The sequence below is a fragment of the Zalophus californianus genome, chromosome 1 (genome assembly GCF_009762305.2).
Source record: "Zalophus californianus isolate mZalCal1 chromosome 1, mZalCal1.pri.v2, whole genome shotgun sequence".
Taxonomy (NCBI): domain Eukaryota; kingdom Metazoa; phylum Chordata; class Mammalia; order Carnivora; family Otariidae; genus Zalophus; species Zalophus californianus.
This window is the reverse complement of record NC_045595.1, coordinates 162,634,346-162,654,814: the sequence shown is the minus strand read 5'-3', so window position 1 is coordinate 162,654,814 and position 20,469 is coordinate 162,634,346. Positions and strand designations below refer to the sequence as shown.

General features: G+C 38.5%; 1 protein-coding gene across 9 annotated transcripts in view; it reads left to right on the top strand.

The window, feature by feature from the left end:
- Positions 1-20,469, top strand: part of BBX (BBX high mobility group box domain containing) — a 274,404-nt gene that overhangs the window by 65,789 nt on the left and 188,146 nt on the right. The window contains exon 1 of one of the 9 annotated variants that reach the window (XM_027582508.2): positions 7,679-7,696. The exons of the other annotated variants lie outside the window; for them this stretch is intronic. The gene's annotated coding sequence lies outside the window, so the exon portion shown is untranslated. Of the gene's footprint in view, positions 1-7,678; positions 7,697-20,469 lie in introns of those variants that run through there. 9 annotated transcript variants of the gene reach the window in all.

Genomic DNA, 20,469 nt, shown 5'->3' with positions numbered 1-20,469 from the left:
GGAGAAACTGTAACTTGCTAGATAATTTATGCTGTTTTAACCTTTATAATCATTGTGGTACTTCAATTTTTTTTTTTGCATTATATGTATAACTTGTAGGTGGCTATGACTGTGGCTTTATATTGAAGAGATTAATCCCATCAAGAAATTAATAAGTTAATAGTCTCCCAGTTTAGTATGACTTTGATATTTGAGGAAAATTTGTAAGCCTATCAGCTTGCAAAATGTAATCTATTTATAATTCCTTATGTTTTTTTTCTTAAGATGTTTTGGGTTTAAAAAAATACTAAGATAACCAGGTGTTCTTTATGAGATTGCTGATTTTTAAAAACGTCTTAAACCAGTTTTCAGTGTAATAGCAGCCTTAGCATTGAACAGAATGCTCAATCTTAATGTCTCTTGGTGTCTAATAATGCTAGGAAATCTTAGGGAAATTTGAAACATTTCAAAATAGATCTATGCAACAACCTGAAGTTTTAAAGTTTATTTCCTTATTATTTTGCTGTGTTTACCAGTGCACATGAGCTCAGGTTTTATTAATAAAAGGGGCATGTGTTGCAATTTTCGGGAGCCTTCAGGTAAGGTCTTCAAATAGGTATGTTTAGATTTATCAAAATAGTAATCAGATTTGGCAAATTTCAGGAATACTGGATGATCATTGCTCCTGAATTTCTCTCCCTCATCACATACCTTAAGGGCCAACAGTTTCTGTTAGATTGTACCATTTAGTTAATGGGAGAATGTTTTGTTTTCTTTTTTGTGTTCTTTTAACCTTACATTTTTCAAAGACCTTCTTTATATGGAAAAAAGTAGAAGTATGGTATTTGGGGGATTTTTTTAATTGTCTGACTATATTATAATTTTACATTTCTGTACAGCTACTTATCTTAGAGACTAACTGGTGTTTTGTTAAATCTTTTAATGTGCTTGTTGGTCAGTGGTACTTCAAGTATAGTCTGCATTTGGCCTGTGGCAGTTCTAATAGCAGCGGTCAATTAATCAACCAATATAAAAGTGTTTATCTGACACTGACCTTGTGCTGGATATTATGGGATTAACAAAGCCCCTTCAGCTGGTCAATAAATTTTAAGTGATTATGACCCTGAGGCCTATCTTTTGTCTGAAAACTGAATGCTGGGCATAGGTTCAGCAAAATGGATCCTGAAACATAAACTCAAGGGTGTTCCCTTCTTATTTTCCCTACCAATTACCAGAGAAGTCATCATAAATCCACTAAATCCTAATCCATTTTGGTGATGTAAGATGATCACTATCTAAACAGAGGGGTTCCTGGAGTTCAGTGGCAAAAGAAACCTTGAAGGAGTTGGAAAACAGGCTTGAAAACTTCCAACCAATCTTTTAATATTTATCGGGTACAACATAATGTACTAGGTGCTGGGGGATGGGGATGTAAAGATGAACAAAAACAAGGATTCTCTTCTGTGGGATCTTACAGGGTAATGGGGAAACCAGGTCTGTGTTCAAAATGAGAGCCATCAGGACTCTACCAGTGATATGTATTCTCAAAATAGGATAAAGGAAACGGACTAATTTTTTTCCAGTTCTTTTAAGTGAAAAAACAAAACAAAACACAAAAAACAGACTTTGGATTTAGACAGTAGCCATAGAGGAGAATAATGTGGATTCAAAGACCAAAACAGTTACCCAAAGGAACTCAGAGGTAACATTGCATGAGCATATCATTTAGGATTTGCCAAAGGAATAGAGTTGCAGTTTAGTAGTTGAAAGGGACATTTTGCTGGGCTCGGATACTTTCAGAGGTAAATGCTTTTCATTGTGCCTGTATCAGGTCATCAGTGAGAATTGTTTAAAATCATCACGTTTTCCCCTAGGGTCAGATAACAGTTATTAAATAGATCGGGAGTAGACCCCAGATTTCTATCACAGGCCACTGTTTTTGCCATTTTTCTTCTTAGTATTCCTTTAGGCACCTGATAACATTTTATAAATGTAAGTTTGTTTTTCTTAGGCTAAGTGCCCCAATCTAGTAGCCCATAGTTTTTCATGTTCCCAATTTCAGGCGTCCATGTAGTTTCTCCATTCTGCACATTATTCTCTTCCAGGGACTGTCTTCCTTTTTGGCTTCTTCCCTGCAGCCCTTACTCCCGTCATTCTCAGTCAAATTCCCAGCTCATTGTCTCCTTGCCAGGGTGGCCCTCCAGGCTAACTACAGAGAAGGCTGATGATGGAGTTGAAGATGGGGATGGTGAGAATGAAGGCATCATGCCCTCATTATAATTGTTCTCTGAGAGGCAGGGCACAGTAGTTCTGAGTGTGAGCTCTGGAGTCAGGCTGCTTAGCCTCAGTGCCACTGCTTTGACTTCTTGGCTCTGGAACCGTAGGCTCTCTTGGACAGTCTTTCCTCATCGATAAAACATAGCATCTATAATGCCATAAGATTATTGGGGAGAATTAGATGAATCAAGACATGTCAAACCATAGGAGCTCAAAAATGTTAGTTATTATTTAGTAAATGCAAGGTTATAACTGGTGCAGTGCTAAGGACACTATCTTATTTATTTATTTTAAAGATTTATTTATTTCAGAGAGAGAGAGAGAGAGAGACAGGGGGTGGGGAGGGGCAGAGGGAGAGAGAGAATCCTGAAGCAGACTCCCCACTAAGCAGGGAGCCCAACAGGGGACTTGATCCCAGGATCCTGAGATCATGACCTAAACTGAAATCAAGAGTCTGCCGGCCGCTTGACCAACTGAGCACCAGGCACCCCAGGACACTATCTCTTTTAATGCCCACACCAACCTTATAGGTCCTGTGATTATCTTTTACAGATGAGGAAATTGAGTCTTGGAAAAGTTAAATAACATGGTCTGGATTCAAGCTCAGATCTGCATGATTCCAGAAAGCCTGCCCCCCCCCCCCCCCAAACCTTATGCCCCGTGAGAATCACAGGATAGGGTGGGGATCCTGCCACAGCTTCTCACTACACCTTCTGTTGATTATACCAGCACTTTCAGTGGGGTGTGTACATGTCCGAGGGAACTTTGCTGGACCATCATCTGCAGGATTGAGTTCTAGTTCTGGCTTTCTTGCCTGCTTTTGTGACCTTGAGCAAGTCACTTAAATATTTTGAGGCTCAGATTCAGGGTCAAGTGAGACTATAATAATAGTAAGAACATAATAATTCATGGAATAAGGTGCCTAGCCTACCATATGGACCTTTTAAATAGAACAGGTAGTATCAGTTAACTTTTTGAAACCTTATCTTCCCTTTGATGTTATTTGAATTTTGTTGGCTGCTTTTGAAAGTGAGAAGTTTACTTTGCGCTTCTGGAGATGAACCTAAAGTTCTAGGGCACTAGATGGAGTAGTACCTTGGAGACTGAAGCTTTGGACCAAGTACCATAACAAGCAAAAACATTTAGTGAGTAGATAATTAGTAAAAGTAACATGCACCTGTGTGTTGGTAATTGGGAGTGGGATGGGTTTGATACCAAAATGAATGGGGGTCACAACTAAGAATATTAGGTCTCACCCTTCAGTGACACTGATGTTACACCAGTGCGGACTGAGGTTTTGGAGCATATACAATAGAGTTAAATCTCCGTGTGCATTATTCAGACATCCAGCCATGTTAATGATCCAGAACCTAACTGACCTCTCAAAATAAAATCACAAACTTGAGGTATTTTATTAAAGACATACCTTCTTGGCTTCAATAGTTTTTATCAGAATTAAACAGATCTAGTTAGCTTTTTGCTGATTTCCACACCTCCTAGCAATTAGGATGGAAAGGGGAGCTTCACAGAGACACTTAGTGGTGAGAAGTGATAGGAGGAGCCTGACCAAAAGGGAAAAACATCCCTTTTCTTTAAGTAAAGCATGTTCATGTCTGTGAACTTGTCTCAATTTTGTGAGGTAGTTTAGGAAGATGAGAGTAACCTCTTTTTAGAGGGAAGAAAGTTGGAGCTCAGGGAGTTTCAATACCTCAGCTTATAGGCTGCCGGTTTGTGATCCGTGGGTCAGGAATTGAACCCACAGCCCCCAGTTTGCTGGCAGGAATCCAGGGAGCCACACGGAAGCAGCATCATAGGTCTCGGGCATTGTATGAACACTCAGCAGGGTTAATGAAAATTGTGTGAGAAACACTAATAAAAGGTGAAAGTTTGGTGTGGTCTAAGAAGATAAGAATGAGTTCCCCATTTTGAGAAGATTTTCATTTATAGTAGTTGAAAATTAGGAGACAAAACTGTTGTGGTACTAAAAGAAGAACCGTGGGTAACTGGGAAGCCTAGTTGCTCAAAATGCCTCATTTCCTGAGGTTCTAGATTTTCCCTCCTCTCCTCCTTCTCCTCCTCTTCTTCTTTAACTGTAGTGTTAACTTAACTTCTTAACTCTGTAGCACCTTGACAGGTGCTTTGGAATGAAAGAAGGGTGACCAGTGTAATGGTCTTTAAACATTTGCTCCAGTAAGAATTTTGAAAACTGGATTTCTTCATGTATTTCTTCATTGACATTTAAATTTTTTGTCATAAGTTTAAATCATTTGCTAATGCTAAAATAGTTGTTATTGTAAGTATTGAAAATTTTTTAAGATTTATTTATTTTAGGGGAGCCTGGGTGGCTTAGTCGTTAAGCGTCTGCCTTCGGCTCAGGTCATGATCCCAGGGTCCTGGGATCGAGCCCCACATCGGGCTCCCTGCTCAGCGGAGAGCCTGCTTCTCCCTCTCCCTCTCCCCCTCCCCCTGCTTGTGTTCCCTCTCTCACTGTGTCTCTCTCTGTCTAATAAATAAAATCTTAAAAAAAAAGATTTATATATTTTGATAGAGAGTGAGGGGTGTAGGGTGGAGTGGGAGAGGGAGAGAGAGTCTTAAGTAGACTCCCCACTGAGCACGAGCCCAATGTGGGCCTGGATCTTAATGACCCTGAGATCAGGACCTGAGCCAAAACCAAGAGTGGGACACTTAACCAGTTACGCCACCCAGGCATCCCAATATTGAAGTTTCTTAATAAAATTGTTCTATCCTTCTTAAACATGTTTCTTTGTATCAAACTCCATAGCTATATAAAACTACCACTATCTATTTACAAACTACTCTTTAATAGTCTGAAATTTTAGAGTGTTAATTTTTCTCCTTGAGGTCTTTGTTACTACACTTTTCTCACTAAATTTTTTCCTCACTAAATTTTTATCCTTATGTATTATTATGCTTAAAAATCTATTTTTGACCTCGTTATCATACTTCTTACTGTTATGATAAGCCTCTAAGTGATTTTTTTTTAAAAAGTTATCATTACTGTGGTTTCTAGTACACAGTTGATCAAAATAACGTGTGAATTACAAATTTTGATAAATAATAATAGAAAAATACAGTCTTATTGGAAATTTATCTCTAAATGCGTTATTGGTGCTTTTCTTTCTATTCATGTATCAGTGGGTGAGATTTTTCATTTCAGAGAGAGTTTAGTATGTTTTTCATTACTTTATTAATGTATGTGCTGTGAAATTTTGTTTACATAAATAAGTTGAAGAAGATGAGAGCATGAATGTAGCAAGTCACTTAATTCTTTGAACTTACGGGTTCTTTTTAAAAAATCTCAGACCCATCATTTAAAATTATGTTTTTTTTTAAATATTTCATTTATTTATTTATTTGACAGAGAGAGACACAGCGAGAGAGGGAACACAAGCAGGGGGAGTGGGAGAGGGAGAAGCAGGCTTCCTGCCAAGCAGGGAGCCCAGGACCCTGGGACCATGACCTGAGCCGAAGGCAGACGCTTAACGACTGAGCCACCAGGCTCCCTAAAATTATGTTTAATGATTTCTCAGCTGACAACCAAATTAGGTCCTGCTCCAAGTTTATTCCAAGCAAAGAATTGGCAAAGCCACCTGAGTTGTCAAAGGAGTGACTAGGGCCATATACTTTTTCACCACCAGTATTTTTCAGTATCCCCCGTGTCCTGCCCAGAGGTTTTTCCTACCTCAGCATGAGATTTGTGATGGATGAGCTATGTGCCTTGATTTTTGTAGAGCCGGAGTAGGGGGATTGAGAAAGGGAAGGTGGGAAAGGGGAACCTACTCTCTAGGACATTCTTAGCACATCAGTTCTAGGAAAACGTGCTCAGAAACGTTGATCTGGAAATTGATTTACCATCTTTGTGCCTGCATATTCTTCATACCCTTTGGCAACTTTCATGTACTTCCGGGAGTTTGCCCACCTGAATTTGAAGACTGTTGTGTTAGTAACCAGTATATTGTGGGTTCATATTTAAAACAAATTCTTTTCTCGTGTGTGTGTGTGTGTGTGTGTGTGTGTGTGCGCACGCGCGCGCGTGCGCGTATCCTTTAAACTTAGAACACTGCTGATCAAGGTAAATCATTTATGCTGTTTAGGGTCATGTCATAGGTATTAATTGCTTCCATGCATGGTATTATAAATTGTCCTGTCCTGAGCATGAATCTCCATAATCCTAATACTCTATAAATTCTCTAGATCAAGATTCACATTTGAAATGCCTGTAACTTTTTTCCCTACAAATCTTTTGCTGGTCCTGTTCATATTTACTAGTTACTTTGGCAAAGCATATCTTAAATAGTTCCATAGAAGGAATTACTTGCAATTCTGAGTAAACAACAGAGTTGTCCATGTTAGATTGCTTTTTTGCTGCTGGCTTATTTCTTTTGGGTATCAGTTCATAAAATTACAACGGTACAAGAGACCTCAGATATAATTTATATTAACTCTTTCCTTTTACAGAAAATGAAACCAGGGAGAAGAAGCCAATTGTCCAAGGTCACAGAGGTGGTATTAGCATAGCGAAACCTGTCTCCTAACTCCCATTATTACACCCTTTGCTACATCACACCTTCTGTGCCTTTTGCTAAATTGCATTTCTCACCTCAGTCCCGTTTAATATTATTTCTCCTGGGAACTGACTAGCTTTTTGTCAACTCAGCATTATTTTTTAAATAGGGAGGCATTTGCTTTTTCATTGAAGACTTTTCTGAAAACAAAAATACTCCTTATCCTCTGGCAAATACTTTCTGCTGCACAGTAGGACGCGGCAACGCAAGCCTGGGGCCCAGCGGCCCCCTGGCAGTGGCACTGGGGGAGGGAGGGGGATGTTAACAGGTCAGAGTAGAGGTGGATTGGCAGAGCGGGGGCTGGTGGGAGGTGGGAAGCTTACATCATTTCCCTGCAACTGGGCTCTGGCGAGGCTGTAAGGCCTCACTTTCCCCTGTGTAATAGTTTGCCAGCTTGACAGAGATTCGTAAAAGAAAGAAAAGGTACGGCGGGACGGATGCTCACCCTGTTCATAAATCTGTGCTCTCAGATGAAACTGTCAATAAGTAACTGGAAGCAGCCCGACTGTCTGTGCTTCGCTCTCCCCCAGCTCAGTTCCTTTCTGCTCCGCCCCATCCCTGCTCTCTCTCTGCTGCTCAGATCAGCTTCCTGCTTCTCATGAAAGCTGTTCTCCTATAAAGCTGGTCTGCTTTCACGGAAAGCATTATATTCATAACTCTGAGTCAGGTTTTGTGGAAGTATTGTTGGTTTGGTTTTCTTTGGGGGACGGAGAGGGAGGGAAGAGTATATATTTATATATAAAAAAGAAAGGGGCAGACTGAAAAAGCAAAATCATCATGAATTTTGTTGTTACATCGTGTCGGTGTTATAACCAGCTCTGTAGACTGCCGCACTGAAAACATTTCTGTGAGAGGTATGTGCTTGAAAAACGGAAAGGTGACTGTTGGTCGTGGTGCAAACTGTCCACCCAGCAGTTGCTCAGATGTCTGTAAGGCCGTTATTTGCTAGTGTTTTGATATGGAAAGGGCAGTCGTTCCTTGAGACGCGGTACAGTTAGCAGCTTTTGGTAAAATGTTAAATAATTTGCTTCGTCCGTCCCCACATCAGGACTCCTGAAATGCTCGTTCAGGCTGCATACGTCCAGTCAAACCCCCAGCATTCTTCCAGGCTCTTTTGGTGGTGCTTGTCTGTAAACAAGATGATGATCTTTAATACCGCTCTCATTATTTATGAACCACATGACAAAGATTAACGAGAGAGACTTCCAGTAGCCTAGAAGAAGCTTCAGATTCATTAGGAGCTGTTTGCATTGGCAGATAACAAAAGTAAAAGGAAATGGTTGATGATTCACCATAACCCAAAGTGAAAGTTTTAAAGTTTAGAGGGTGTGTTATGTTTAAGTGGAGAAATGTGGAGGGGTCACTAAAATTTAGAAGCATAACCCCACCCACTACAGTGGATGCCTGACCTATATTGTGGCCAGAGGTTTTGGAACACATATGGCTGTATCTTTTCAAAGGAGATTAGTAAAATATGTATGAACATTTCTATTCAGTGGTCAGAAGAATAGGATTACGAATATAACCAACACTGAAGGAAATGTGGAGAACTATGTATTTGTTATGAAAAATCCAGGCTATTCTGTTATTAAAAAGTTTTGGAAAATATTTAAAGTAGGAAAATAAAACATTTTATCACATACATTGGCTAAGCTACTAGTGGCAGAGACCATTCAAACTACAGAGGAGCTTATGCTTGATTTTAAGAATTATTTCATCATGGAAAAAACGTGAGAAGTCTTGAATGTTACCGTGCTTTAAATTTATTTTACAAGACTTTGGAGTTAAATTTTTATATGAAGATGCCAGTACTGTTGTCCTTTTCTACAAAGATAGTAGTGCTTAAATTGTTGAAAGCCCATACTCCTGAATAGAATAGGCTAGCTATTATAACTCAACCCGAATTCTTCCCTTTAAGAGACTGTGCCATTTAAACTTGATTTCTTCTCAGATATTTGCCAAGAGCACTAATCTTCATGATCATAGAGGATATTGTAAACAAGTTAAAAGTATAAGAGTTTCCAGAACAGAAAAGATCTGGGAAATAAAAGGCCTCTGAGAAGGAATCCCCTCTGTCCCCCGCCACACACGTGGCCACCCTGATTGTATTAACCTTGGTCATTGTCAAGTGTAGCTGCACATTAGAAACCCCTGGAGAGCTTTTAATACCTAACGTTGCCCGCCCTCCCCCAGAGATGCTAATTTAATTGGTTGTGGGTGTGGCCTGGGCTTTGATAGATTTAAAACCATTCCCAGGTGTTTCTGAGGTGCAGCCAGAGGTGACAACAGTCACTACCTGAATGTCCCCTGTGCTGAAGCAGCCCAATCTGTTTTGGGTTCAGTTCTACTTTGGTATGTGTCCTCTTAGGTCTGCACTTTGTCACTAGCTGCTCATCAGATACTCACCTCTCCCCCAAGACTTCTCTTTTCCAGACTATCTAGTCCTCATTCCTCCAGCCTTCAGGACTTGTTTTCCCCGTCCTTTCCCTTTCTGGTCACTTTCTGTCATGGAATTGCTCTCGTTTGTCAGGTTCACCCTTAACGTAGGGTGCTCTCGGGCCCGAGCCCATTGCTCTAGACGTGTGGTGCCCAGCACAGGATGCAGAGAATGCAGGGAAGCTAGGCTGGGACTCCCTTGTGCTGGACACTGCAATTCTGCGATCCGTGGCGAATATTACGTTAGCTTTTGAGCTCGGAGTCAGCTCGAGCTCTTGGTTCTTTTTCACATGAACTTAAGTCAGGTCTCTCTTACTCCATCCTTGTAGGGTGGTTTTTTTGTTTGTTTGTTTGTTTGTTTTTTTCTTCACTGTGTTGCCAGGGTTTACATTTATACTTGTGAAACATAAGAGGAAAACCCACTGAATCAGTTTTTCCACACACGGAGAGTGATGTATTCAAACTGAACGCCAGAAGTTTATTCTGTGCGTATAGCAGCAATTTTCAGGAGTGATCTAGACCATTCATTTGGATCCACAGTTAAATTTAATCTTGTTAATTCAATCCGTCTTTCTAGCATTCCTTCTGATTCATTACTCAGTGCTTGCTCTTCAAAGTTAAGAACCCATTTGAATATGCAGTCTGTTTTAATGTTTGCATTCAATACTTGGTCAAATGCCTTTCCAAAATCAAAATATATTATATGCATGGCACTCTTCTGAACTATTTGAGCGATGTCTTTATTTTCAGAGGAAATGTGTTGAATCTGTCATGGCATTCTTGTTTAGTGAGAACTAGAACTAGAAGAAAATATTTTGCAGATGAGTAGGTGACTTGTCTAAGATCATACAGTTTGCTACAGTTAAGACTTTAGAACTCAAATCCAACTCTGCTCTGCTCGTGCTGAATCCAGTGTCTGGATCAGACCACAAATGCTGATGCCATTTGTCATTTAGGATAAGACTTGAAAGGAAACCGAAAGGAATTCAAGCCTCTGTGGGTGCTTCACTGTCTCTTTTTGGGGTGTTTAATATTTAATCCCTTAACATATAACTCAATCAACTCTTGATTTGTTATTCATTTAGTATTCTGTCCAAAAGCAATAAAAAGAGAAGTAAAGTGACTAGCTGGCATTCCTAAATTAACTGCAGAGAATAGTATTCCTAAGAGTTTGTGCATTCTACCTCCTCTTGGAAAGTTATTCCTCCTAACCTCCTGTCCCCCAGCAACACACACACACACACACACACACACACACACACACACACACACACACACAGTTGATGCTAGAGTAATATCCCTTTGCTCATGATGAATCACAGCATGGGAAGCTTTTGTATATTAATGGAGAGATATATATGGCTAGTCTTTGAATTTTGCAGATAAGGAAACTGAGGCACAGGCAGAAAAGTCTTCTGTAGCCGTGGTGCTTAGCAGTATATGTGATACACAAGCATACCTAGTACATAAGACACACTTAGTAAATATCTGGGTACTGCATGGCTTTCTTCGGTGTTGTTTTCTTCTCCACATAGGAATTGGATTTACCTTTCTTTTTCCCCAGCTTTGCCCGTAGGCAATCATTTCCTTAAAAGTGTTGAAATGGAACAGATTTTTCAAGAATATCTATTACTTTAGAAGAGCTCTAGTGATATAGTAATAGCTCAGATAACCAGGTTTATTTTTCCTGCTTTGACTTACAGGAAAATGAGCTCCTTTCCTCCCCTTTAAAAAATTGATTCTAAACAATTTAGTTGGTGGAAAAAAAAAAAGAGGGCTTTCCAAAGAATGAATAGCCTAGGGCCAGTCTGTATACATTTAGCCCTAATGTCCACATGGTCATTAGGGTCCAGTGAAAACTGATGCTTACAACAAGGCTGACCCTAGTGTATGGTAGGACCTGCCGTCACCAGTGATTTAATTATGTTTGCTATACTGTACTTAATAAAGCAAGAAAGTGTACTTTAATACATTTTAGGAAGGGTTTCAATAGCAGTAGTTGAAACAAAAAGGCTTTATAAGTAAATTTAGTCAGTCAGACTAGGCTACTCCTTCACCCCTTTGGTTAATATAGGTTTGATTGTATGTCCTCCTTCACAGTTTAGAAACCCATGGTTTTATTAATAACTTGAGGCCAACAAAATAAGAACAGTTAATACTCTGTGAAGCTGCACTTTTAGAGCATCCTTGCTTCTTTTTCACAGCAGTCCCAAGTGTCTGTTTTCTGTTCTGCAAGCATATTTTACATTACTTCATTTAATAGTGGTTGTATCTTTTGCTTGGCTGTTCTTCTTATCTCATATCCTGCAATCCATTCTTAGGGAACCTTCAATATTTTTATGCTTCATAATGATGCTTTTAACCAGATGGTTTTAACAGGAAATGAAGATTAAATGTACACAGAAAGATGAACCAGGTACATATGGGCCATACAGAAGCATACAGCTGAAAACTAGTATGACAAGTAGATGAAGGTATGATTACTAGTGGAATCAGTTAATTCTTGAGTATTACTCAGTACAAAGTATCCATATTTAATTTGAAATCAAAGATGGGATATCAGGAAAAAATGAGATTGGAAATACAGATTTGTTACAATTACTTCTTTTTTAAAGATTTATTTATTTATTTGAGAGAGAAAAAGAGCAGGAGCAGGGACGGGGGAGGAGGAGGCAGAGGGATAAGCAGACTCCCTGCTGAGTGGGGAGCCCCACACATGGCTCTGTTCCAGGACCCTGGGATCATGACCTGAGCTGAAGTCAGATGCTTAACTGACTGAGCCACCCAGGTGCCCCTATAATTACTTTTTATTGTAGAATTTTAAAAGGTAAAGATGTAAAACCCTAACCTCTCTAAATTACTATTCACAGAGTACTTATAGACGTGTCTTCCAAAGCTTCAGACAAATTACTTAAAAAAAAAAAAGCTTTTTTTTTTTTTTTTTTTTTTAAAGTAATCTCTACACCCACTGTGGGGTTTGAACTCATGCCCCTGGGATCAAGAGTTGCATGCCCTACGGACTGAGCCAGCCAGGCACCCCGCCTCAAAAAAATTACCTTTTTTTATTAGAAAAAAATTTTATTTATTCATTTATTTTAGAGAGCAGGGAGAGGGAGAGATAGAATCTCAAGCAGACTGCACTGAGCACAGAAATCGAGACTTTGACCTGAGCCGAAACCAAGAGTTGGATGCTCAACTGACTGAGCCACCCAGGCGCCCCTCAAATTACTTTTTGTGCAACATATCCCAACAGTCATTTTCCTATGTGTTTTTTTTCTTTGTTATTATTTTTATAATTACTAAGACTGGGTGCACTCATCAGATTTTGCTTATAAATAACAGTGTATTTGTCTTAGCTCTGGAGGCTGGAAGTGTCAGATCAGGGTGCTAGCATGCCTAGGTGAGGGCCCTCTGCAGGCTTCTTGCATTCTTCACAGGACCAGGGCCAGGGAAACTCTCTTCTAAAGAACACTAATCACAATCATGAGGGCTCCACCTTTGTGGCCTAAGCAATCCCCCAAAGGTCCCACCTTCTGATATCATCACATGGGACATTAGGATTTCCGCATGAATTTTGAGGGGACACACACATTCAGACCTTAGCATTCTGCTCCTGGCCCCCTTAAAATTCATGTCCTCAAATGCAAAATGTACTCACACCATTCCAGTAGCCTCCAAAGTCTTATTAGTTCTAGCATCAATTCCCAAAGTCTCATCTAAATATCATCTATGTCAGATATCGGTGAGATTCAAGCAAAGATTCATCCTGAGACAAATTCCTCTCCAGTTGTGAACCTGTGAATTCAAACAGGTTATGTGCTTCCAGAATGTAATGGTCGTACAGGCAAAGAGTTAAACACTCCCATTCCAACACAGAGAAATAGGAAAGAAAGGGGTGATAGGTCCCAGGCAAGTCAAAACCCAACAGGACAAACAACATCAAATCAAGACTCGAGAATAATCTTAATTTGATGCTCTGCCCGCCAGGCCCACTGGGGCAGGGGTCCCACCTTCCAGACACACTAGAGTATCCCTGCCCCCGAGACTTTGCTGGACACAGCCTACACAGCATCTCTCCCAGGCTGGAGTGGTATGCCTGTGTCTCTATGCGGTTGTGGGGTGCCTGCAGCCCCACCCCCCACATCTCTGCTGAGCTTTGCCCTGGTAGGGTTCTCTGTGGAAGACTTGTCCTTACTATGTCCTCTGCGTCCATCCTTGCTCCAGGTGGCTCTACCTTTGAAATCTAAATGGAGTTAGCTACTTCCCCGGGCTCTGTGAGGGGTGAGTCCAGGTACCCTGCTTTGGGTGGGGGTCCTCTGGCTTGTTGAAACCCAGGTGATATACTCCCCCTTTTGAAACCAAGGAAGAAACCCTGATAATCTCTGAATTGCCTTTAGAGTTCTTTCCTTGTCTTGAAAAATGTTGCACATTTGAAGCAGTATAGCTTTCCCCTCCTGTAAATGCTAAGAAGTCTGACAACCAATCTTCATTCATTACTGTCTTCTTCTTTAGTTCAAATTGCTATTTTCCCTCTCGGGGATGGCTGATAAAATCCTTGGTTCACACCCATCCTGATCTCCTTATCAGAAGGTCTCTTGGCCCCAGCCTCCATGGTCTTCAAAATATGCTTGCTCATTTTTTTGTAATACGGTTAAACTGAGACTTTTCCAAATTTTAAACTTATGCTTCCCTTTTGATTACAGATTCTGTCAAGTCATTTCTTTCTACTTGCACTTTAAGCATTCAAGAGAATCCAAGCTGCACCTTCAACACTTTGCTTAGAAAATGTTTAGCCAAATGTCCAATTTCATTGCTCACAGTTCTGTTTTCCATAAAATACTGGGACATGAGCATAATTCAGCTGCATCCTTTACTAATTTATAGCAAGGATGGCCTTTCCTCCAGTTTCCAATAACACGTACCCGATTTCCATCTAAGACCTCATCAGAATGGCCTTGACTGTCCCGATTTCCATAAATATTCTGTTCAAGACCACTTAGGTCTTCTCTAGGACATCTGAAGGTCGCTCTCTGTCTCTTCTGGTCTCCTTCTGAGCCCTCACCAGAGTTGCTTTTAATGGTCTGTTCCCAGTAAGGTAGGCTTTCTCTAGCATGCACTTAAGAACTCTTACAGCCTCTGCCCGTTACCCAGTTCCAGAGCTACTTAGCATTTGTAGGTATTTGTTGTGGCAGAACCACACTCTTGGTAGCAGTTTTCTGTCTTAGTCAGTTAAGGCTGCTATGACAAAAATCACAGACTGCATGGCTTATAAGCCCCGAACATTCTTTTCTCACAGTTCTAGAGGCTGCAAATTCAAGGTCGCAGTCCTAGTTTGTGAATGACAAAGCCTCTTACTAGGAGAATTATTATTATACTTATATTTAAAAAGCTGTAAAGGAAAAAAAAAGTTCCAAAGAAAATGAATGTCAAGTGTCTTATCAAGTAGGCCCAAATTAACCTAAATCACCAAACCAAATATGTAGGACTTCTGTCTTGAAATGTATTGATTTATACTTTTAGGTATTATCTTCATATGAATCTTAGAATTATTTGACTATTTTTATTAAGACACTCAGTGAGATTTATTTGAAGTTGTGTAGGTGTCCCTTTCATTGTTTAACAAGGACGTTCCCTCATCTGAGAGCTCAGCAAAACCCATCTTGGAGAAAGTGCTATAAGAGCTTATGAGTAGATATTAGGTGGATTGGGCTAGGAGTGGTAGGAGGAAGTGCAGAAGCTCTGAAGTGAGGATGAGCAGGATGCCTAGGAGAAATTAGAAGAATCTAATATGGCTAGAGTTTCGTAAAGAGGCGAAAGGGTGGTATTATGCAGGTGGAAATCAGAATATGTGGAATTTTGTGTACTTTGATGAAACTATGGCAAGCACAGTGGGTAACTTGGGAAATTTTGAGCTAGAGAGTAAGGTGTTTGAATTTGCATTTTGTAAAGATCAGTCTGGTTGCTTCAGGAGGGACGCTTTTAAGGAACACACAAATGGGGATGTAGAAATCATTCAAGAGATTATTATAGTGGTAGCTTAAGCCAGGTGGTGGCAGTGGGATGGGGAAGAATTGGACCGATTGACCATGTATTTAGAAACCTGAATTAATGGTGTTTTTGATTGGCTGGTTGTGTACGTGAGACAGAGGAAACCACTCAGTGTTAGCATCCGGGTGCCTTGGACAATACAATGACAACTCCCAAAACAGGGAAGGCCTGAGAGAAGCAGATTTGGGGGGTTAGGGAAAAGATGATGTGTTTAAATGTACACATGTTGAAATTGAAGTGCCTGTAGAATACCTAGATGAGATATTCATTTATCTGTAAAATGCGTCTGGACTTCAGAAGAGAGGAATTGGCTTGAGATACAAATTTGGCAGTCATTGGCATATGGTAATTGAAGCCTCCAGAATGAATGAGGTCAGTGTATGGAGTGAGAATATAACCTGACTTGGTAACCCTAACCCAAGGCACTGCAGAGGTGACAATCTACCCAAGGAGTGAGAACAGGCAGGGGAAGCACATATTATGCACCTGCTCTTTGGTTGTTGCTGTTATTGTTGTTATCATTTTATCAGCATTGCTTAATTTGTTAGCCAGACTTTTTATTTTGAGATAATTGTGAATTTCTATGCAGTTATCAGAAATAATACAGACCCCTTCCCTGTGTTCCCCAAGTGATCTTGAAAACTGTGGTAAATATCATAATCAGAGTATTGACATGTACGGCCATACGCAGAACATTTTTTTCATCTCAAGGATCCCTCATGTTGCTGTTTTTACAGTCCCACCCCCTTTATAACTGTTGCAATCACAAATCTGTTTTCCATGTCTCTAATTTTGTCATTTTAAGAATGTGACAGAAATAAAGTCATATAATATGTAGTCTTTTGAGATTCTTTTTTTTTACACTCAACAAAATTCTCCAGAGATTCATGCAAGTTGTATCATTACTTCTTTTTTTATTACCAAATAATATTCTGCGGTGTGGAGAATATTACAGCTTATTTGACCACTCACCTGTTGAAAGATATCTGGGTTGTTTCCAGTTTGGGGGTATTATGAATAAAGCTGCTGTGAACATTCTTGTATATGTTTTTGTATGAATAAGTTTTTGTTCCTCTTGGATAAATGCCCAGGAATGCAATTGCCAGGCTATATGATGCATTGTGTGTTTAGTTTTTAAAAGAAACAGCCAAATGTTTTCCCAGAATGTCATTATTTTCATCCCTATCAGCAACATATGAATGATATGGTTACTCTGTAACTTCACCAGCATTTGGTGTTGTCACTTTTTTTAAAGCTGTTTCAATAGATGTATAGTGATAATCTCACATACTTTGAATTTGCATTTCTTTGATGACTAATATTGAATACCTTTTTGTGCATTTACTTGCCATTTATATATATATTCTTTGGTAAAATGACTTTTCATGTATTTTCCCATTTTCTAATTGGATTGTGTTTTGAGAGTTCTTTATATATTCTAGATGCTAGTTTTTTGTCAGTTACGTGGTTGGCATGTATTTTCTCTCAATCTGTAGCTTATTTTTTTTATCTTCATAGGGTCTTTGGCAGAGCAAAAGTTTTGAATTTTGGTAGAGTTCATTTTATCAATTTTGTCTTTTATGGATTGTGTTTTTGCTATCAGCTCCAAGCCATGAACTCTTTTCTGGCCCTAGATTCTAAAGATTTTCTCTTATCTTTTTTCTAACTTCTCGTATCTTTTTTCTAAAGTTTTTTCTAAAAGTTTTATAGTTTTGTGTTTTACATTTAAGTCCATCATTCGTTGTGAGTTAATTTTTGTAAGATGTGTCTTATGTTGAAGTCCTTTTTCTTTGTGGATGTTCAACCCTCAAGGAGTTGCTTTTGTGTCTTGGTCAAAATAAGATGGCCTGTATATATAGATTTATTTCTGGATTTGCTTTCTCTTTCATTTTCTCCACCAATATCCTACATTCTTGATTAACTGCTGTAGCTGTAGTAAATCTTGAAATCAGGTAGATTGATTCCTTATACTTCATTCTTTTTCAGAATTATTTTAGCTGTTCTAGTTCCTTTGCCTTTTTATATAAAATTGAGAATAAACTTGTTTATATCTATTATACCTACAAAAATTTTGCTGGGAATTTTTAGAAATTGTGTGAAATCTATGCATCAGTTTGAGGAGAATTGACATCTTTATTATGTTTAGTGTTCTAGTTCTTGAACACAGTAAGTTTCCTTATTTATTTACATCTTTGAATTTTTTCATCTACATTTAGTCAGCATACATGTGTTGGACATGTTTTATTAGTTTTACAAATTATTTCATTCAAAAAAGATTGTAAGTGATACTGCATTCTTTTGGGGGGGAAGGGCAGGGAGGGAAAGAAGAGAATCTTAAGCAGGCTCCACACCCAGCATGGAGACCGATGTAGGGCTCGATCTCACAACCCTGAGACCATGACCTGAGCTGAATTCAAAAGTCAGATGCTTACTGACTGAGCCATGCAGGCATGCCCGTGGTACTGTATTCTTAATTTTGGTGTCTACACATTTGTTTCTAGTGTATACAAATTTTGATGTCCACATGTTTGTTATTTATATATAAAGATATAATTGATTTTTGCATGTTTAACCTGTATCTTTTGACCTTATAAACTTAGTCATTTTAGAAGTTGTTTTGTGGATTCCTTTGGATTTTCTACATAGACAGTCATGGCATCTGCAAATAGGAATAGTTTTATTTCCTCTTTTCAGATCTATTTGCCTTTTATTTTTCTTCCTTGACTTACTGCCATTGATAAAACTTCCAGAACTAGAATGTTCAGTTCCCGTCCAGAACTATTGCAGTACTAATAACAGTAAATGAGAGTGGACATCCTGCTTTGTTCTTGATGTTAGGAAAAAGGCATTCAATACTTCACTGGTACTATTTAAGCTGTAAGTTGTTTTTAGATGCTCTTTATCAAGGTGAAGAAATCCCCTCAATTCCTCTTACTGAAACTTTTTATCATGAATAGATGTTGAATTTTGTTACTTTTTCTGAATCAGTGGATATGATCATATAATTTTTCTTCTGTTACCTGTTAATATGGTGGATTGCATTCATTAATTTTTGAATATTAAACCATCCTTGCATTCCTGAAATAAATCCCTGGTTATGTTGTAAAATTCTTTACATTGCTGAATCCTTTCGCCAATTTTATTAGACATTCTTGCACTTGTACTAGTGAGAGATATTGGTGTGTAGCTTTCTATTTTGGTACTATCTTTGTCTGGTTTTGGTGTCAGAGTAATACCAAAATCATTTTTCTGTTTTCAATTTCATCGATTTAATTTCTGCTTATATGGGTTTATTGTGCCTTTTTTTTTCTATTCACTAGCTGAGAGTTTAAATTGTTGATTTGTGAGATTTCCTTTTTCAAAAAGAAAGGATTTAGTGCTACAGATTCCCCTCTAAGTACTACTTCTGCTGTGTCCCCCAAATTTTGATAAGCTGTATTTTCATTTTTACTCAGTTCAGTGTAAAAAAAAAAAATAAATTCCCTTGAGACTTTTGATCCATGGATTATTTATAAATATATTGTTTAGTTTTTAAGTGTTAGGGATTTTTCCTATCTTTCTGTTAATGATTTTAAATTTGACTCCACTGTGATCAGAGAACACATTCTTTAAGATTTCAATTTTTAAAAAATTTGTTGATGAACTTGTTTTATAGCCTACCATATAGGCTTTCTTGGTATGTATTATTCCATGGACTCTTGAAAAAGAATGTGTATTCTTCTGTTGTTGGATCACATGTTCTGTAAATGTTGGTTGGATCCTGTTGGTGATGTTGTTGAGTTCTTGTATATCCTTTCTGATTTTTTTCTCTAATCATTTCATCAGTTGCTGAGAGGATTGTTAATGTCTTTCACTCTCATTGTGGGTTTATCTATGTCTCATTTCATCTGTAAGTTTTTACTTTACATATTTTACAGATGTTATTAGTAAATACACATTGGGGTTTCTGTATCTTCTTGGTGGTATGGCCCCTTAATCATGATGTAATGTCTCTCTCTGTGTCTGGTAATTTTCTTTGCTCAGAACTCTTGCTTTATTTTGATTACTGTTTGTATGATATGCCATTTTCATTTTTTAAAAGATTTTACTTATTTATTTATTTGAGAGAGAGAGGGTGTGCATGAGCAGGGGTCGGAGCAGAGGGAGAGAGACAAGCAGACTCCACACTGAGTGCAGAGCCTGACTCTGGACTCAATCTCAATGATCCTGAGATCATGACTTGAGCTGAAATCAAGAGTCTGACCCTCAACCAACTAAACCACCCAGGCACCCACCATTTTCTTTCTTTTTTTTTTTTTTTACTTTCAAACTACCTTATTTTTGAAGTGGGTTTCTTATTGACAGCATATAGTTAGATCATGTTTTTTAATCCACTGCCAATTTGTCCTTTTATTTAGTGCATTTACCTCCCTTTTATGTCCCTTTACTTCCTCCATCTACAATACAATTGTCTTAAATACTTTACACACATTTACATACATTTAAAAACATCAGACACTGTTATATTTGTTTCAACCATCAAACATAGTATAGATAACTTGAGGTGAAGGAAAGCCTTTTGTATTTACCATATCTTTATCATGTTTTTTCTTTCTGATTTTCCAAGGTTCTTGTTTTTTTCCTTTTTGTTTATTGAGCTTCTTTAGCTACTAATTTTTTTAGATAGCTGTTGAAAATTCGAGTTTTTCTTCATGTGATAATGTATTCTATTTCCTTTTCCTTCCTGAAAGATTTTCACTGGGTATAGGATTTTGGGTTGATGGTTCTTTTCTTTCAGCACTTGAGAAATGTGCCACTGTCTTCTGCTCTCATGGTTTCTGATGAGAAATCTGCTGTGATTTCAATTGCTTTTCCTCATGTAGGTAAGGTCTCTTTTCTCTCTCGCTGTGTTCAGGATTTGGGATGGAGGTGAGGAGGAGATAATTGCTTTTCAGAAGTTTGACCATGACCTGTCTTGCTTGGTACATATCTTTTGCCAAATTTGGAAAGTTTTTATCCATTATTTGAGTACTTTTTTGTTGAATTGCCCTACCCTTTTTTGTTGAATTGCAATGACATATTTAGATCTTTGGTTATTATTATTATTATTATTATTATTTTTAAAGATTTTATTTTTTATTTGAGAGAGAGAGAATGAGAGATA